This window comes from Nyctereutes procyonoides, unplaced genomic scaffold (assembly GCF_905146905.1).
Source record: "Nyctereutes procyonoides isolate TBG_1078 unplaced genomic scaffold, NYPRO_anot_genome, whole genome shotgun sequence".
Classification (NCBI taxonomy): Eukaryota; Metazoa; Chordata; class Mammalia; order Carnivora; family Canidae; genus Nyctereutes; species Nyctereutes procyonoides.
In genome coordinates this window covers 46,512,627-46,532,756 of record NW_026575146.1, presented here as the reverse complement: position 1 = coordinate 46,532,756, position 20,130 = coordinate 46,512,627, and positions in this window count along the sequence as shown.

Genomic DNA, 20,130 nt, shown 5'->3' with positions numbered 1-20,130 from the left:
AAACCATTTTATTACCAGCGAGCTAACACACACACTGGCCAGGTTCCCCTCTGCCACACCCATTGTAAGTGAAATGTCAGTGCCAAGCACAGAAGATGAATTTCATAGTCATTTTCTTTGTACAGTTGGAATGTTTGCATTGAATATTTTTTAAATTAAAAGATACTATATTATAAAAATAGTTTGCATGAAATTATAAAGAAGAAAACATTAAAAAATACCAGCAGTAAAATTTCTTCAAGAATTAAAATGACTGAAAACTTATTAAATTGTTGCTGGAAATCTGTATTGAAGATTTAGTTGAGGTTCTGCACTGAAATTTAAATCCTGTGTAGCTCAGACACTTTGGTAATGTCTCTCCCTAATGATGGGCACTTGAGCAAGTAAGCCATCAATTTTTGGAGTATTTATCTCTTAGATCCATATAGTTCTTGTTGATCTAAAGATCTCTTCAAGTAATTCTTGTAATTTTAAACAACTGACTTTGAGTTTTACTGAATGGAAAAGAAAAGAATTAATTGCATTTGTTTAATTTTTATTTTATTGAGTGGGTAAATTAGAAGGGTTACAGATAGGTTAAGGGGTTGGGAGGTTGGGAAGTCTGTGGATGGTGTAATAGCATGAGGTAGGAGAGGCTTTGTTCCCCCCACCTGAAAAATACCACAGTCATTGTAGATTGGGCATGTTTCAGGTATCTTCAATAAGTCAGACTATAATTTATTAAAAGCAGTCATGACTTACAAGACTACAGACTCAAATCTGAGGGACAGTAGCTGAATTTATTTCTTGTTGGCCAAGAGGGACCTGCAACTGGCAATGAGCCTTCTTGAAGCAAGCAAAAGTCAGGGTTTATGAAGAGTTTGGAATAAGTATTGGGTGTGTCAGGTTAAATTTAAATGAAGCAGCATTGTGATTGGTGAAGTAATTAATCAGATTAATTAACGTTGGCGATTAATTGGCTAGGGTTTGGCGGTAGTTGGTGTGGTGGTTGTTTGCTGACTGGGTGATTTAATGCAAGGGTTAGGTGTTTCAGGCATGAGTGCAAAATTCTTTTTTACATTCTCATAAGGGTTCTCATCTTACCTTCAAAGCTCACTTTCTTTCTTCCACTGTCTATAATAGTCACTGGAGACTTCCATTATATATAAGAAGTCTAAAGCTAATCCTTTTCATATTGTAGCTTATAGATGAGATTCAATATACAAAAAATGTTTGAGCCTTTACCTTTATCATATGACAGGGGGTTTGCTTTCCAGTGGTATTTATCATCTGGGTCTGGTGGGGGAGTCAGAATTCAACATAAGTGAGTGTGAACAAGAAAGGTAAGAGCTGTGAGAGAAGTCTGGATACCATAGTGAGGACATGATGGAGAGAATGCTCAGTTGTGTATTCATAACCTGGGTTTTTAGTTAAGTCTTGAAAGGTAGGCCTCCATCTATGAGGCCATGAGTTCAGTCGAGGGATTCTGGGCAAAGAGGAGGGTATGTGGAAAAGCAGAGGACTGTTTTAAGTCACACTTTTCAGGGGACCGTGAGCAGTCCCATGTGCGCCATGGAGTGATTTGTTTTTCTCCTTCCCTTACCCTCACTTTCTCCCCGGCTTCCCCAGGTCTTGCTATGGACTGAAGTCAGGTTAATGGAGGGCACCTTTGGAAATACGACTGGAAGTTGGCAAAAGACTAAACGTTTTTAATGTAATAACTGTGTTGGAGGTATGGAGAAGAAAGATCTCATTGTTTCTAAGGTATTTAACTTTGAAACTAGTTCATAAGAAGAGCCTCCTACCTCCTCTATCCACAGAGTTGGAAGCACCTACACACTTCTAGGTCCCAGTGAGGACAGAGGTGAGGGTCCTACTGAAAAGACTGAAGGAACGGTCTAAGGGTTTAATAAACAAATCAAGAGCACATGGTGGTGAGAGCATTTGGTGAGAGAGAATGGAGAGTCTCTAGAGGAATGGCTGTGAGCGTCATGGTGCCTTTTTCTGAAAGGAAAGGAATAATTACAAAATACTCATATCCTGGTGCAGACTAGAAAAATAATAATGATTGTTTTTTCCTTTTTATTTTCTTATGGTGAAAGTGCGTAGTAAGAGGTCATAGAATAAAGACAGTTTGCAAAGGTCTGAAACTCCATTTCCTTTCATCTGCTGAATTTCCGGCCACCAGTGAATACAGAGGCCTATGTCTTTTGTTTGTTCTTTTTTCTTTAGATGAAGGACTCTCTGAAGACGGATGTTTTCTCCTAAATTGTTCATGTTAGTGGAGGTGCTCGTTGGTGGGGGAAGTTTAATAACTGAAAAGTAAAGGGATATTGTTGAAAACACAGGTTTCATCTTACAGGAAAATTCCAATATTCCTGACTACTAAGTCATTGTGAGTCTTGAGAGTGAACTCTCTCTAGGTTAGAAATTTTAAAGGTTAATAATTGCTGGAGACTAGCTATAGTTCTTTTATTCCTTAATGGTTTTGAATGAAACATGATAGATGGAATTAAAACATAAAAACTTAGACCAAATCAGGTGGACTTGGATTTAGAATTTTTTTGCTCAGGAAAGAATGTGAGTTTCATTCACCTTGCCATCAAAAGGCAAGATAAACTGATTATTAAACAAATTTGTGCTACCTCATTGTTAGGATGTAATGTGGGTTTCCCACTCTTAGCCTTGATGAGTGATACCGCCGTTAAAATCATTTTTTTTTATATGGACTATTGGAGTCTTGTCTGGTTGAACAAAGGTCTCTTGTTGCTTTATAACTCAAACACTTTGCTGAGAAGAATCATTTGGAAAAGCTTGGCATATATAAATAAACACCAGCTCCTGTTTGGTTTCATTACTATATCATAGGAAGTAAACTTAGGGATAGGAGCTAGATTGCCTAAGATACATTTATTGCTTTTTCTGTACAGTGAAATTCCAGAGTAGAGAGAGGATTTATAAAGTAACTGTTCTCTTCACATGTGTGTGTTGAGTAGGCTTCTACCACCAACTTTATTTTCTGCCTCAAGTTGCTTGGGTCTGAGAAGACTCTACAAACCTGTTGAGTCCTAGTGACTATACCTCTAGATCTTGTCTCCTCAATAGCAATGGAATAATGATACATTCCCTACCAGCCTAAAAAATTTCTTATGAAGATTAAATGTTAGTACGTGGTAAGTGTCTACAATTTCTGACTTTGTAAGTGCCTCCCTCACCTCCACTTGCTGTCACAATGAAGCCTACGTGGCCTGCGAAATAAGGCTTTCCATGGTCTGATCTTGCTTTTTTTTTTGTCCAACTCCTCACCTTCCCTTCACACTCACTACTTATACCTTCTATTCTACACACCAGATATAATGTCATTTGGTCTACTTATGGTTTCCACAGATAGTTCTATCTCATACTCCTGGGTGTTTTCTCTGCTCATCCTCTCTACCCCACATACTTATTGTCAGGAGGAATTTTAGGAACTCTCTAGGTTTCTAGACCCTTCACCCCCTCTTCCAGAAGCCATGTTGGACTCAAGGCAGATGTTGGCAGTAAGGCAATGAGTATTGAGGGGAAGGCTGAGGAAGGTTTCTGAAGCTCCCCATTTTTCTTGATGATGGATATAGAAAGCATAGGGAGTCAGTACTGTCTCTGATTTTATATATGGGGCATCTGAGTTGCAAAGGACTTAAATGATTTGTCCAAGGAGATAAAACTAGAAACTTGTAGATTTGGGATTTGAACCTACACAGTCTGACCAAACAACTAGGGCATTTCCTTTGTGCTATATAGAGTATGGTAGATAACTATTTGCTTATTCCTGCCCTACCCTGCTGTGTCTTTTCCTTCATTCTAATCTAGGCTGCAAGGCTTAGTAAAACTTGACTGAAAGCCCAAGTGTAATGGAAAGGACCCACATGTAGAAAGTAAACATTTGTAGTGAAAGAACCATTAATGCAAAGATGTGCTTCCTTTGATGAACTCTCACTCTTTCTCTTTATTATTTTGTTTTATTTTTTGAAGATTTTATTTATTTATTCATCAGAGACACACACAGAGAGGCAGAGACACAGGCAGAGGGAGAAGCAGGCTCCCTGCAAGGAGCCCGTTGTCAGACTTGATTCCAGGACCCTGGGATCATGCCCTAGGCCTAAGGCAGATATTTAACTGCTGAGCCACCCAGGTGCCCCTCTTTCTCTCTTTAAATTGCTGACCTATTCTGAGGATTCCTACCTGCTGCCAGTGGGAAGAGTATTCCTTTTTTTTAATAATAAATTTATGTTTTATTGGTGTTCAATTTACCAACATACAGAATAACACCCAGTGCTCATCCCATCAAGTGCCCCCTCAGTGCCCGTCACCCATTCACCTCCACCACCCGCCATCCTCCCCTTCCACCACCCCTAGTTCGTTTCCCAGAGTTAGGAGTCTTTATGTTCTGTCTCCCTTTCTGAGATTTCCCACACATTTCTTCTCCCTTCCCTTCTATTCCCTTTCACTATTATTCATATTCCCCAAATGAATGAGAACATACAATGTTTGTCCTTCTCCGATTGACTTACTTCACTCAGCATAATACCCTACAGTTCCATCCACGTTGAAGCAAATAGTGGGTATTTGTCGTTTCTAATGGCTGAGTAATATTCCATTGTATACATAGACCACATCTTCTTTATCCATTCATCTTTAGATGGACAACGAGGCTCCTTCCACAGTTTGGCTATTGTGGACATTGCTGCTAGAAACATCGGGGTGCAGGTGTGTGTTTCATTGTATCTGTATCTTTGGGGTAAATCCCCAGCAGTGCAATTGCTGGGTTGTAGGGCAGATCTATTATTAACTCTTTGAGGAACCTCCACACAGTTTTCCAGAGTGGGCTGCACCATTTCACATTCCCACCAACAGTGTAAGAGGGTTCCCTTTTCTCCGCATCCTCTCCAACATTTGTGGTTTCCTGCCTTGTTAATTTTCCCCATTCTCACTGGTGTGAGGTGGTATCTCATTGTGGTTTTGATTTGTATTTCCTGGATGGCAAGTGATGCAGAGCATTTTCTCATGTGCATGTTGGCCATGTCTATGTCTTCCTCTGTGAGATTTCTCTTCATGTCTTTTGCCCATTTCATGATTGGATTGTTTGTTTCTTTGCTGTTGAGTTTAATAAGTTCTTTATAGATCTTGGAAACTAGCCCTTTATCTGATACGTCATTTGCAAATATCTTCTCCCATTCTGTAGGTTGTCTTTTAGTTTTGTTGACTGTATCCTTTGCTGTGCAAAAGCTTCTTATCTTGATGAAGTCCCAATAGTTCATTTTTGCTTTTGTTTCTTTTGCCTTCGTGGATGTATCTTGCAAGAAGTTACTGTGGCCAAGTTCAAAAAGGGTGTTGCCTGTGTTCTTCTCTAGGATTTTGATGGACTCTCGTCTCACATTTAGATCTTTCACCCATTTTGAGTTTATCTTTGTGTATGGTGCAAGAGAGTGGTCTAGTTTCATTCTTCTGCATGTGGATGTCCAATTTTCCCAGCACCATTTATTGAAGAGACTGTCTTTCTTCCAGTGGATAGTCTTTCCTCCTTTATCGAATATTAGTTGACCATAAATTTCAGGGCCCACTTATGGGTTCTCTATTCTGTTCCATTGATCTATGTGTCTGTTTTTGTGCCAGTACCACACTGTCTTGATGACCACAGCTTTGTAGTACAACCTGAAATCTGGGATTGTGATGCCCCCAGATATGGTTTTCTTTTTTAAAATTCCCCTGGCTATTCGGGGTCTTTTCTGATTCCACACAAATCTTAAAATAATTTGTTCCAACTCTCTGAAGAAAGTCCATGGTATTTTGATAGGGATTGCATTAAATGTGTAAATTGCCCTGGGTAACATTGACATTTTCACAATATTAATTCTGCCAATCCATGAGCATGAAATATTTTTCCATCTCTTTGTGTCTTCCTCAATTTCTTTCAGAATTGTTCTATAGTTTTTAGGGTATAGATCCTTTATCTCTTTGGTTAGGTTTATTCCTAGGTATCTTATACTTTTGGGTGCAATTGTAAATGGGATTGACTCCTTAATTTCTCTTTCTTCAGTCTCATTGTTAGTGTATAGAAATGCCACTGATTTCTGGGCATTGATTTTGTATCCTGCCATGCTACCAAATTGCTGTATGAGTTCTAGCAATCTTGGGGTGGAGGCTTTTGGGTTTTCTATGTAGAGTATCATGTCATCGGCGAAGAGGGAGAGTTTGACTTCTTCTTTGCCAATTTGAATGCCTTTAATGTCTTTTTGTTGTCTGACTGCTGAGGCTAGGACTTCCAATACTATGTTGAATAGCAGTGGTGAGAGTGGACATCCCTGTCTCGTTCCTGATCTTAGGGGAAAGGCTCCCAGTGCTTCCCCATTGAGAATGATATTTGCTGTGGGCTTTTCGTAGATGACTTTTAAGATGTCAAGGAAAGTTCCCTCTATCCCTACACTCTGAAGAGTTTTGATCAGGAATGGATGCTGTATTTTGTCAAATGCTTTCTCTGCATCTAATGAGAGGATCATATGGTTCTTGGTTTTTCTCTTGCTGATATGATGAATCACATTGATTGTTTTACGAGTGTTGAACCAGCCTTGTGTCCCGGGGATAAATCCTACTTGGTCATGGTGAATAATCTTCTTAATGTGTTGTTGGATCCTATTGGCTAGTATCTTGTTGAGAATTTTTGCATCCATGTTCATCAGGGATATTGGCCTGTAATTCTCCTTTTTGGTGGGGTCTTTGTCTGGTTTTGGAATTAAGGTGATGCTGGCCTCATAGAATGAGTTTGGAAGTACTCCATCTCTTTCTATCTTTCCAAACAGCTTTAGTAGAATAGGTATGATTTCTTCTTTAAACGTTTGATAGAATCCCCCTGGGAAGCCATCTGGCCCTGGACTCTTGTGTCTTGGGAGGTTTTTGATGACTTCTTCAATTTCCTCCCTGGTTATTGGCCTGTTCAGGTTTTCTATTTCTTCCTGTTCCAGTTTTGGTAGTTTGTGGCTTTCCAGGAATGCGTCCATTTCTTCTAGATTGCCTAATTTATTGGCGTAGAGCTGTTCATAATATGTTTTTAAAATCGTTTGTATTTCCTTGGTGTTGGTAGTGATCTCTCCTTTCTCATTCATGATTTTATTAATTTGAGTCTTCTCTCTCTTCTTTTTAATAAGGTTGGCTAATGGTTTATCTATCTTATTAATTCTTTCAAAGAACCAACTCCTGGTTCTATTGATCTGTTCCACAGTTCTTCTGGTCTCAATTTCGTTGAGTTCTGCTCGAATTTTAATTAACTCTCTTCTTCTGCTGGGTGTCGGGTCTATTTGCTGTTTTTTCTATAGCTCCTTTATGTGTAAGGTTAGCTTTTGTATTTGAGTTCTTTCCAGTTTTTGAATGGATGCTTGTATTGTGATGTATTTCCCCCTCAGGACTGCTTTTGCTGCATCCCAAAGATTTTGAACGGTTGTATCTTCATTCTCATTCGTTTCCATGAATCTTTTAAATTTTTCCTTAATTTCCTGGTTGACCCTTTTATCTTTTAGCAGGATGGTCCTTAACCTCCACGTGTTTGATGTCCTTCCAAACTTCTTGTTGTGATTTAGTTCTAATTTCAAGGCGTTATGGTCTGAGAATATGCAGGGGACGATCCCAATCTTTTGGTATTGGTTCAGACCCGATTTGTGACCCAGTATGTGGTCTATTCTGGAGAAAGTTCCATGTGCACTTGAGAAGAATGTGTATTCAGTTGAGTTTGGATGTAAAGTTCTGTAGATATCTGTGAAATCTATCTGGTCCAGCTCTCCAAAGCTCTTGTTTCTTTGGAGATGTTGTGCTTAGAAGACCTATCGAGGGTAGAAAGAGCTAGATTGAAGTCACCAAGTATAAGTGTATTATTATCTAAGTATTTCTTCACGTTGGTTAATAATTGGTTTAAGTATTTGGCAGCTCCCACATTCGGGGCATATATATTGAGGATTGTTAAGTCCTCTTGTTGGATAGATCCTTTAAGTATGATATAGTGTCCCTCTTCATCTCTCACTTCAGTCTTCGGGGTAAATTTTAGTTTATCTGATATAAGGATGGCTACCCCTGCTTTCTTTTGAGAACCATTTGAATGGTAAATGGTTCTCCAACCTTTTATTTTCAGGTTGTAGGTGTCCTTCTGTCTAAAATGAGTCTCTTGTAGACAGCAAATAGATGGGTCCTGCTTTTTTATCCAGTCTGAAACCCTGCGCCTTTTGATGGGGTCATTGAGCCCGTTCACGTTCAGAGTTACTATTGAAAGATATGAGTTTAGTGTCATCATGATATCTATTTAGTCCTTGTTTTTGTGGATTGTTCCACTGAACTTCTTCTTAAAGGGGAATTTTAAGAGTCCCCCTTAAAATTTCTTGCAGAGCTGGTTTGGAGGTCACATATTCTTTCAGTTCCTGCCTGTCTCGGAAGCTCTTTATCTCTCCTTCCATTTTGAATGAGAGCCTTGCTGGATAAAGTATTCTTGGTTGCATGTTCTTCTCATTTAGGACCCTGAATATATCCTGCCAGCCCTTTCTGGCCTGCCAGGTAGGTCTCTGTGGAGAGGTCTGCTGTTACCCTAATATTCCTCCCCATAAAAGTCAGGGACTTCTTGTCTCTTGCTGCTTTAAGGATCTTCTCTTTATCTTTGGAATTTGCAAACTTCACTATTAAATGTCGAGGTGTTGAACGTTTTTTATTGATTTTAGGGGGGGGGATCTCTCTATTTCTTGGATCTGAATGCCTGTTTCCCTTCCCAGATTAGGAAAATTTTCAGCTATGATTTGTTCAAATACATATTCTGGCCCTCTGTCCCTTTCGGCGCCCTCGGGAACCCCAATTAAACGTAGGTTTTTCTTCCTCAGGCTTTCGTTTATTTCCCTTAATCTTTTGTTTGTCTCTTTTTTCCTCAGTTTCCCTCTTTGCCATCAACTTGTCTTCTATGTCACTCACTCGTTCTTCCACCTCGTTAACCGTCGTCGTTAGGACTTCTAGTTTGGATTGCATCTCATTCAATTCATTTTTAATTTCTGCCTGATTAGCTCTAAATTCTGCAGTCATGAAGTCTCTTGAGTCCTTTATGCTTTTTTCTAGAGCCACCAGTAGCTGTATAATAGTGCTTCTGAATTGGCTTTCTGACACTGAATTGTAATCCAGATTTTATAACTCTGTGGGAGAGAGGACTGTTTCTGATTCTTTCTTTTGAGGTGAGGTTTTCCTTCTAGTCATTTTGCTCAGTGCAGAGTGGTGAAAAACAAGTTGTAATGGGAAAAGGAGAAAAAGAGAGGAGATAAAGAAGGAAAGAAAAGAGAGAAAGAAAAAAGGAAGAAAAAAAGAAAAAAGAAGAAAAAGAGAAAGAAAAAGAAAGAAAGGAAAAAAAAAGGCTGGGGGAAGCAAACAGAAAAAAAAAAAAAACACAGGGGAGTATCTTCTGAATCTGTAGACTTTAAGTCCCTTGACTTCCCCTGGAACTTGTACGTCTAGCTGGTCTTCTGGGGGAGGGGCCTGTTGTGCTGATTTTCAGGTGTTAACACTTGGGGGAGCTGCTCTGCCCCCTGCCTGGTGCAGGGCTCAGCGGGGGTTGTTTACCCCGTGAGGCCCCAGGAGGAACAACCACAGTGGCGGGGCCAGCCCTGGAGCTCTGGCTTCAGCCCCGGCAGTAACTACGGAGCTCTCAGTCTGCAGGGCCTGGATGCTCCGGGGCGGGGCCGCTGATCTGCTCAGCTACGGGCAGGAGCGTCCTTGCTGTCCTGGGCCCTCCCGGCCTCTGCCTGTCCCAGGGGGAGCCCGGATCTGGGCTGTGTCCCCGGCGCCCAGTGCTCCGGTCTGCGCTGTTGGATTCGCGCTCCCGGCCTCATAGCCCCCTCCGCGGAGCCGCCGCCCGAGCCCCTCCGAGCTGTTCCTGGGTCACTCCGTGCGCGCTGCAGCCCTTAGGGAGCTCGGCGCACTCTCCGGGGCGCAGGTGTCTGTTAGTGTACCAGGGAGCCTGAGGGCATCCCCGCCCTCCTAGGGTCCTGCTCTAACTCCCTGCGGGTGCCTTTCCACCTGGGAAGATTGGTGAAGCTCCTGCTTCTTCGGACGGGGCTTTCCTGTCCTGGGGACACTCGCCCCGGCCTCAGCCCGGCTCCTCGCCGGGCCCCTCCCCCTTGGAGGCCTTTTGTTTCTTTCTTTCTTTTTTCCCGTCTTCCTACCTTGATAGAAGCGCGAACTCTTCTCACTGTAGCATTCCAGCTGTTCTCTCTTTAAATCTCAGGCCGAATTCATAGATTTTCAGGATGATTTGAAGGTTATCTAGGTAATTTGGTGGGGACAGGTGATTTGGGGACCCTACTCTTCTTCCATCTTGCCCCTCCCCTCTCTGGGAAGAGTATTCCATCAGGCGCCAGTAGCCTACCTTTCTTTGGAGTCTGTGTTTCCACCATTCCCTATCTCATATCTGCTTCTAAGTCAGTTTACCCATTCTGGTTATTTATTGCTGAGTAACAAACAACCCTAAACCTCATTCATTTAAAATAACATCCTTTTGACCTGACATGGTTTTGAGGGTAGAATTTTGGATAGCTCTCAGCTTCTGTTCTACTTTGCATTAACTGGAATCATTGGATGATATCCAGCAGAAGGCAAGGCTGGTCTGGAGGGACTGGGAACACTTTCTTGGAGGCGATAGCTGGAAGGCTGGAATCAGCCATCTCCTTCCCCTTTCCATGTCGTGTCATGAACTCTCAAGGCTTCTCCATGTGGCCTCTTCAACAGGGTGGTTAGATCTTTCACTGACATCTTAGGGCCTGCTACTCTTGAATATATTCTTCATCTCACGTGTTTGCTTTTTGACCTTAAAAAGCTATACAGTGAATATTCCAGGGGGAAGAAGTGGAAGCTGCCAGTGTCCCAAGACCTAGAAGCTGCCACATGTCCCTTCTGCCATATTCTATTGGTCAAAGTGTCACTGAGCCTAGTCCACATTGGAAGGGAAGGGTCAGAGACTCTCATCTCCTGATGGAGGCAATGTTAAGTAGGTAGTGGATATCACTGATCAACCACAATAACCATCTGCAGAAAGCTGCTCTGTTCAGAGTGAAGGCAGGGAGGCAGTACAGAGCAGTGGTCAGACACCTAGGCTCTGGTGGTTTTATGAATTAAGATCCTGAGCCCATTATTTACTCACTGTGTGCTTTGGGGCATTTGAGCACTCTATGCTGCAGTTTCCTCATTTAAAAAAAAAACAGAACTAATACTCATCCCTACTTCATACAGTGTGGGAAGTTAATGCATCCTTTATGCACATAGGACAAAGCCCAGTCGCTAATGGAGAACTGTAAAGATGATCTCTTTTTAGTGGCAGAGTAGTACCACTAGTCATTGTCTCTGTGCCTTTGTTCCTGGAGGGGGTCATGGCTGTCCTTTACTAAATGGCCCAGTGACATGACATCAGCCTCCTTCCCAGCAAAATCTCCTCCTGCCCTCCCCCCCAAAAAAACCCGATACTCATAGATCCTCCAAAAGGGCGGCCTCTCATCACCAAAGCTAATGAAGAAAATTCCTGGTGGATTTTCTTGACCTTGAACAATGCAGGCTTTACTGCTCTTAGGACCAGAGTTGGTTACAGCACTGTCTCACACCTATCAGAACGCTTTTTAAGTTGTGTTGAAATTAGCTGTTTAATCATCTTTCTCTCCTATTAGACTGTGAATTACTTGAGAGTAGGAATTTGAAGCTTCGTCTTTTCATTTCCAGGGCTTAACAAGATACCTAGCAATAGGCGTTCAATATATTTGTCAAAGGGCTGACAGTATTTTCTTCATTATTCGGGCAAAATACAGGTGGGTCAGAGTGACTGTAGAAGTTGCACTAGTGAATAAAATGTTAGAGTTACATTCTTACAGGACATTTTTAATAGCTAAAAAAGCAAATACATGTCATGAAGAATATAATTCAGGAGTCATAATTAAATAATGCTTTCTTTATTTCTTCTCAATATATATGTTAGGTCCTAAATCTAACTCAGATGCCAGTTACAAATTTTCTTTTTGTTGCTATGTAATAAGTGATGTATCATGGCTCCACTGTACTTTAGCATCACCTGAAATTATGGCTTCTCTCATACTCACATTTGTGTTCTGGTTTATTATTTTTTATGTATCTATCATTTCTCATCACTTTCTGAAGTTTTGGGCTTTTTACCTTTCCATTGTGTGGGCATTGAGTTCTTGGAAACATATTTTGTTTTCCCTCTTGGTTTTCCAGACAACTTCAGATTTGCACTTTTATCACTCCTTTCACAGAATGTTGACATTGCTTTTGGTTTTCAGTGGCTCTCTATTGCTTATCCTCCATTCCTCAAGGATTATGTATCACATTTAGGTCATTGTTCAGTGCCCCTGTTTCCAAACAAAATCCAGTTTCTTGAGTTAGTTGGGTCCTCGTGGATATAAATGGAGTGGAGAATGACAATCACAACAAATGAATGATGGCCAAAGCTGTCCTAATGAAGGTCCCTAAACCCTACTGAGAAAAAACAAACAAACAAAACAAAACAAAACAACAAAGCCTCTCATTTTGTTGGCTGAATACACAAAGTAAAACATTAAAAAAATAGATGTAGACAATATTCCTCCACTCTTTTCCTAAGTGGATTCCCCACTGGGATCACCAAGTGTAACCCTGAATAAGTACAAATGTTGTAAAGTCATTATTACATCCTGGATCTTACTTGGTTTGCTGCAAGATTTCTTTCACTCTGTAGTGCATGCTTGCTTAAAATCCATAACCCTGATCACTCATTTCATTTTTTGATTTAATAAAGACTGTGAAACTTCTGGATTGACTTAAAAAATAATTAAACTAGCTAATTTTTAACAAATATCTAAGTGTGGTTGCGATGCATGCACTGTGTTGAACATATGGGGGATGTTATTGTAATTGGGTCCTTCGTTTCTAAGAGCCTCTCAAAGAAGGTCCTAGGTGTTAAAGCTGAATTTTAGTCTTTGAGTCTTAATCCCCAAACCTTATGGATAAGAAATATAAAGTCTGAAAGGTTAAATGACCTTGGGAAATGCATTTAACAACTTTTTTTGCATTTCAATTTCCTCATCTAATAAATGGAACTCATAATATCCCATTCATGAGGTTGTCATAAGAATTAAAGTCGATAATAAAGGTATGGTGCTTAGCCAACTACTGCCTATAGTAAGTTCCCAATAAATGGTATCTTTTTAAAGATTATTGTTGGCTATGGTTATATAAATAGGAGGTGGTAAAGCAGGGATACAAACCCAGTTCTCTCAAGTCTATTGTTTAATATAGTTCTCCATGCCATAAATATATTATTTTCCAGTTTGGGAAAAATTTCTCTTTCAGTCAAGTCATATTTGGAAATAGGTGTTAATTGTCAGATTGCTGTTTATTTTCACCATATCACAACAGAAACAGAAACAATATTTCAAACAAAAACCATAGCCCTCAAACTTTGTGTGTGCACTGCTTAAATATAGCATTAAGTTAAAAGTCAAATATTTTTTTAAAGTTAAGACTTTCTAATATAGACACAGATTAAATGTCACCCATTTGTTCTGCTAAGCATCCCAAATGCTACAGGATTTGCTCCAGATTGTAATTCCTATTAGATCTTTTGCACTTTCATTGCTTATCAGTTTATTTTGCAGCTATTATAGTAGTGGTCAATCTGGGCTATCTCTTCCTGAGGGTCAGGAGTAAATCCTGCTGCCCTATCCCATTTGTAGGATTCCCATTCAGAACTGGGCAGCAGCCAGTGCTGCTGGGAGGCTGGTGAATTGGATGCTCACCAGCCCTCTGTTCTTGGAAAGCCTATCTTCTTATCACTTTATGTTAAATATGGATGGGAAAGGCTCTCCTAATCTAACCTTCTGTGTTTATCCAGCTCTGAAATGCAAGCATTCCTTTCTTATGGAAGCCTGAATGGAACAATATTTAATGGAGCCCCACACAGCTGAAACATGCTGCTAGGTCTTCAGTATACATCTCGCTTGTCCTCTCTACTGTTATATTAAAGCAAGATTTTCCATGACTTTAGTGCCACGGGTAGTTTTTCCACTTAGTGGAGGCTAACTTTTTCAATATAAGCTTTGTGTTTGTATAAAATTATGTCTACTTCTTTGTCTTCTCCTCTTTCTTGATTTCAGGCATCTATCTATATTCACTCATCAGCTTTAACCCTAAAAGCAATGGTGCTTGTATTAGTGTTCTCCATATATATATTATAAGGAATTGGCTCATGTGATTATGAAAGCTGATAAGTCCTACCATCTGCAGTCAGCAAGCTGGAAATCCAGGAGAGCCAGTGTTGTAGTTCCAGTCCAAAGGCAGGAAAAACCCAATGTCTCAGCTCAAGGCAAGCCAACAGGAAGAATTTCCCCCTTTTGCAGGAGGGTCAGCCTTTTTGTTCTAGTCAGGCCTTCAACTGATTGGATGAGGCCCACCTATAGTATAGAGGGAAATTTTTATTCAGTCTACCCATTTAAATGTTACTCTTACCCAGAAACACACTCACAGGAACACACAGACTAATGCTTGACCAAATGTCTGGGCATTCCATGGCTCAGTCAAATTAATACATAAATTAACCATCACATGCCAACATATGTGTAAATTAGACATATTATTCAGCTAAGCCTTAGTATCTCTCTTGGCATAAATAAAAAATAATATGAACTTCAATGTGTTATGTCAACTAAATGACAATGTATGCAAAACACTTAGCTCTATGTTTTAGTTTTAAATGTTCATTAGATGTTTATTGGACCTTTTTATTCTCCTTGTCTCTGAACCTTTCTTTCCATCTGTTTATGTTCTGTATTGAATTATTAATTTTAATATTTTCAGCTGTATCTAAACTGTTGTTCAGTGTATTGACATTTTAATTTGATTTTTACTTTAGAGATAGAAAGCATGAGTCATGGGAGGGACAGAGGCAGAGGGGGAGAGAGAACCCCAAGCAGATTTCATGTTAAGCTCTGTCTGATGCAGGACTCCATCCCAGGACCTTGAGATCACAACTTTAGCCAAAATCAAGATTTGGATGCTTAACCAACTGAGCCACCCAGGCACCTCAGGAAAATATTTTTTACATGTAGAATCTCTATTCAGTTCTTTCCAGATATGCCTTGCTTTCCTTCATTGTTTCTTGTTCATTTTTAGTGTATAAAGATTTTAATTTCTCTCTTCTTTTATGTTTTCTTTAATGGCCTCTTAGTAATGAAGGATTTATTGAGCTATATGCAAAAGTATAAACTCCAAAGAGAAATATGAATACATATAAGAATAGCAAAATATATTTTAGTGAGAGGGAGTATGTGTGAGTGGGGGGAGGGGTGGAGTAAGAGGGAGAGAGAGAATCTCCAGCAGACTTCTCTCTGAGCATGAAGCCCTATGCAGGGCTTGATCTCATGGACCCTGAGATTATGACCTGAGCCGAAATCAAGAATCTGATGTTTAAGTGACTGAGCCACCCAGGTGCCTGGAAAATACTTTTTACTCCATTTTTTAAAGCCTCCATTATACAAAATTAAAAGACAAGTCACAGATTGGGAAAAGATATCTTCAGTGCATGTAACAAAATAAGTATTGATATCAAAAATGTGGATATTAAGGAGGGCAATTGTGATGAGCACTGAGGATTATATGTAAGGGGTGAATCACTAAATTCACTCCTGAAACCAATATCACACTATCTACTAACTAGAATTAAAATAGAAACTTTAAACAAAAAACCAAAATCAATATGCTGCAAAATTTATGAGAAATGGAATTTTGACAACTTAAAATAAGAAGAAAACATAAATAGAACTATTATAGAACAAATGGAAAAAAAAACAATTTATATAAAAAAGATACTCACAAGCTGTTCATTGACAAGGAAACCCAAATGACAAACATAAGAAATTTGTTATATTGTGGGAAATTTTTTTTGTAAATTTATTTTTTATTGGTGTTCAATTGGCCAACATATAGAATAACACCCAGTGCTCATCCCATCAAGTGTCTCCCTCAGTGCCCGTCACCCAGTCATCCCGACCCCCCACCCACCTCCCCTTCCCCCACCCCTAGTTCGTTTCCCAGAGTTAGGAGTCTCTCATGTTCTGTCTCCCTTTCTGATATTTCTCACTCATTTTTTTTCTCCTTTCCCCTTTATTCCCTTTTACTATTTTTTATATTCCCCAAATGAATGAGACCATATAATGTTTGTCCTTCTCCGATTGACTTATTTCACTCAGCATAATACCCTCCAGTTCCATCCACATCGAAGCAAATGGTGGGTATTTGTCATTTCTAATGGCTGAGTAATATTCCATTGTATACATAGACCACATCTTCTTTATCCATTCATCTTTCGATGGACACTGTGGCTCCTTCCACAGTTTGGCTATTGTGGACATATTATGAGCAGCTATACGCCAATAAATTAGGCAATCTAGGAGAAATGGACACATTCCTGAAAAACCACAAACTACCAAAACTGGAACAGGAAGAAATAGAAAACCTGAACAGGCCAGTAACCAGGGAGGAAATTGAAGCAGTCATCAAAAACCTCCCAAGACACAAAAGTCCAGGGCCAGATGGCTTCCCACGGGGATTCTATCAAACGTTTAAAGAAGAAACCATACCTATTCTACTAAATCTGTTTGGAAAGATAGAAAGAGATGGAGTACTTCCAAACTCATTCTATGAGGCCAGCATCACCTTAATTCCAAAACCAAAGACCCCACGAAAAAGGAGAATTATAGACCAATATCCCTGATGAACATGGATGCAAAAATTCTCAACAAGATACTAGCCAATAGGATCTAACAATACATTAAGATGATTATTCACCACATGACCAAGTGGGATTTATCCCCTCGATGCAAGGCTGGTTCCACACTCGTAAAGCAATCAGTGTGATTGATCATATCAGCAAGAGAAAAAACAAGAACCATATGATCCTCTCATTAGATGCAGAGAAAGCATTTGACAAAATACAGCATCCATTCCTGATCAAAACTCTTCAGAGTGTAGGGATAGAGGGAACTTTCCTTGACATCTTAAAAGTCATCTACGAAAAGCCCACAGCAAATATCATTCTTAATGGGGAAGCACTGGGAGCCTTTCCCCTAAGATCAGGAACGAGACAGGGATGTCCACTCTCACCACTGCTATTCAACATAGTATTGGAAGTCCTAGCCTCAGCAATCAGACAACAAAAAGACATTAAAGGCATTCAAATTGACAAAGAAGAAGTCAAACTCTCCCTCTTTGCAGATGACATGATACTCTACATAGAAAACTCAAAAGCCTCCACCCCAAGATTGCTAGAACTCATACAGCAATTTGGCAGTGTGGCAGGATACAAAATCAATGCCCAGAAATCAGTGGCATTTCTATACACTAACAATGAGACTGAAGAAAGAGAAATTAAGGAGTCAATCCCATTTACAATTGCACCCAAAAGCATAAGATACCTAGGAATAAACCTAACCAAAGAGGTAAAGGATCTATACCCTAAAAACTACAGAACACTTCTGAAAGAAATTGAGGAAGACACAAAGAGATGGAAAAATATTTCATGCTCATGGATTGGCAGAATTAATATTGTGAAAATGTCAATGTTACCCAGGGCAATTTACACATTTAATGCAATCCCTATCAAAATACCATGGACTTTCTTCAGAGAGTTGGAACAAATTATTTTAAGATTTGTGTGGAATCAGAAAAGACCCCGAATAGCCAGGGGAATTTTAAAAAAGAAAACCATATCTGGGGGCATCACAATCCCAGATTTCAGGTTGTACTACAAAGCTGTGGTCATCAAGACAGTGTGGTACTGGCACAAAAACAGACACATAGATCGATGGAACAGAATAGAGAATCCAGACGTGGACCCTACACTTTATGGTCAACTAATATTCGACAAAGAAGGAAAGATTATCCACTGGAAAAAAAGACAGTCTTTTCAATAAATGGTGGTGGGAAAATTGGACATCCACATGCAGAAGAATGAAACTAGACCACTCTCTTGCACCATACACAAAGATAAACTCAAAATGGATGAAAGATCTAAATGTGAGACAAGATTCCATCAAAATCCTAGAGGAGAACACAGGCAACACCCTTTTTGACCTTGGCCACAGTAACTTTTTGCAAGATACATCCATGAAGGCAAAAGAAACAAAAGCAAAAATGAACTATTGGGATTTCATCAAGATAAGAAGCTTTTCCACAACAACAACAAAAAAAAAACAGTCAACAAAACTAAAAGACAACCTACAGAATGGGAGAAGATATTTGCAAATGACCTATCAGATAAAGGGCTAGTATCCAGGATCTATAAAGAACTTATTAAACTCTACAGCAAAGAAACAAACATCCAATCATGAAATGGGCAAAAGACATGAACTGACACAAAGAGATGGAAAAGTATTCCATGCTCATGGATTGGAAGAATTAATATTGTGAAAATGTCAATGTTACCTAGGGCAATTTACACATTTAGTTACTTTCCCCTAGTGAAACTCTCATATAAGTCTACAAGTAGTTGTGACAAGGACCTTAATTACCTCTTTCTGTAGTGAGAAAATCTTAAAACAATCTAAATATTAGTGTGAGAATGTATTTCTGGTACAATCATGCAATGAAGTACTGTACAGCAGGTAAAAGGAATGAAGTAAAATCTATGTGGCCATTTGGTAGAACTCTTAAGCTGAGTGAAAAAAATTATAGTAAAATAGCATTTATGTAAGATTAAAGATACAAAGAAATACTATATATTGCTAACAGACACATATAGGGGAATAAAGTATAAAGATTGACAAATGTGTATACAAAATCAGAATAGCGCTTTCTATTGGGCAGGCAGATAGAGGCTATGGAATGGGGAGATGTACAAGGGCTGGCTTAACGAAATCTGTAATTTTTCATAAACTATAAAAATATGAAGTTATATATCAGTGTTAGCATTTATTAATTCTACATAGATGTATGGGTATCTTTTGCACTATTCTTTAAAATATTACATTAAGATTATTAGAAACTAGTAAGGCTCTCAATAATAATTAAACAAAACTTGGCCTGAGTAAGTTGTATAGATGAAGTCATTGAGGAGATAAGTGATTTTTTAACTTATGTAACTTTTTGATTCTAAGAAGGTATTATTGGGATTGTTTGTCTATAGTTGGGCATAGTAGACTTTTTTGATCCTTTGTATTTCTGTTTTATCTGTTGTAATGTCTGCAGTTTCATTTCTGAATTTGTTTACTTGAGGCCTCTATTGTATCTTCATTTATTTGTCTAAAGTTTTGTCAATTTTGTTTATCTTTTCAAAGACTCTTAGTCTTGTTTATCTTTTCTGTTGTTTTTCTGTTTCATTTATTTTTGCCTTAATCTTTATTATTTTTTTCTTCAGATATTGGGCTTAGTTTTTCTTTTTTTAATTCCTTGAGGTATAATTTTAGATTGCTTGAGGTCTTTATTTTTTAAATGTAGGTGTTCATAGTTATCAGCTTTCCTCTTATAATTGCTTTCGATGCATCCCATAAGTTTTGATATGTTGTACTTCCATTTTCATTTGTCTCAAATGCTATTGATGTTTATTTTTCTTTTAGTTCTGTTAATATTTGCTTAGTTATATTTAGGTGTCCTCATGTTGGGTACGTAAATATTTATAATTGTTATATCTTCTTGATGAATTGACTTTATCATTATAAAATGGCATTCTTTGTTTCTTGTGAGCATTTTTAGCTTAAGGTCTTTTTGTCTGATATAAGTATAGTTATTTTTGCTTTCTGTTGGTTACCATATGCTTAGAATATCTTTTTCTATCCCTTCAGTCTCATCTTACATGTGCTCTTAAAGCTATATTGAGTCTCTTACGGATAGCATGTCATTGGATCTTTTTTTCTTTTAAGTTCATTCAGCTAGTCTGTGTTTTTTGGCTGGAGAATTTAATCCATTTGTATTTAAAACAATTATTGGTAGATAAGGACTTACTATTCCTGTTTTTTTTTAAAGATGTATTTATTTATTTTAGAGAGAGCAGGAGCGGGGCGGGGGGTGGTAGAGAGAGGGAGAGAGAATCACAAGCCAACTCTGAGCTGAGGGTGGAGCTGGATGTGGAAC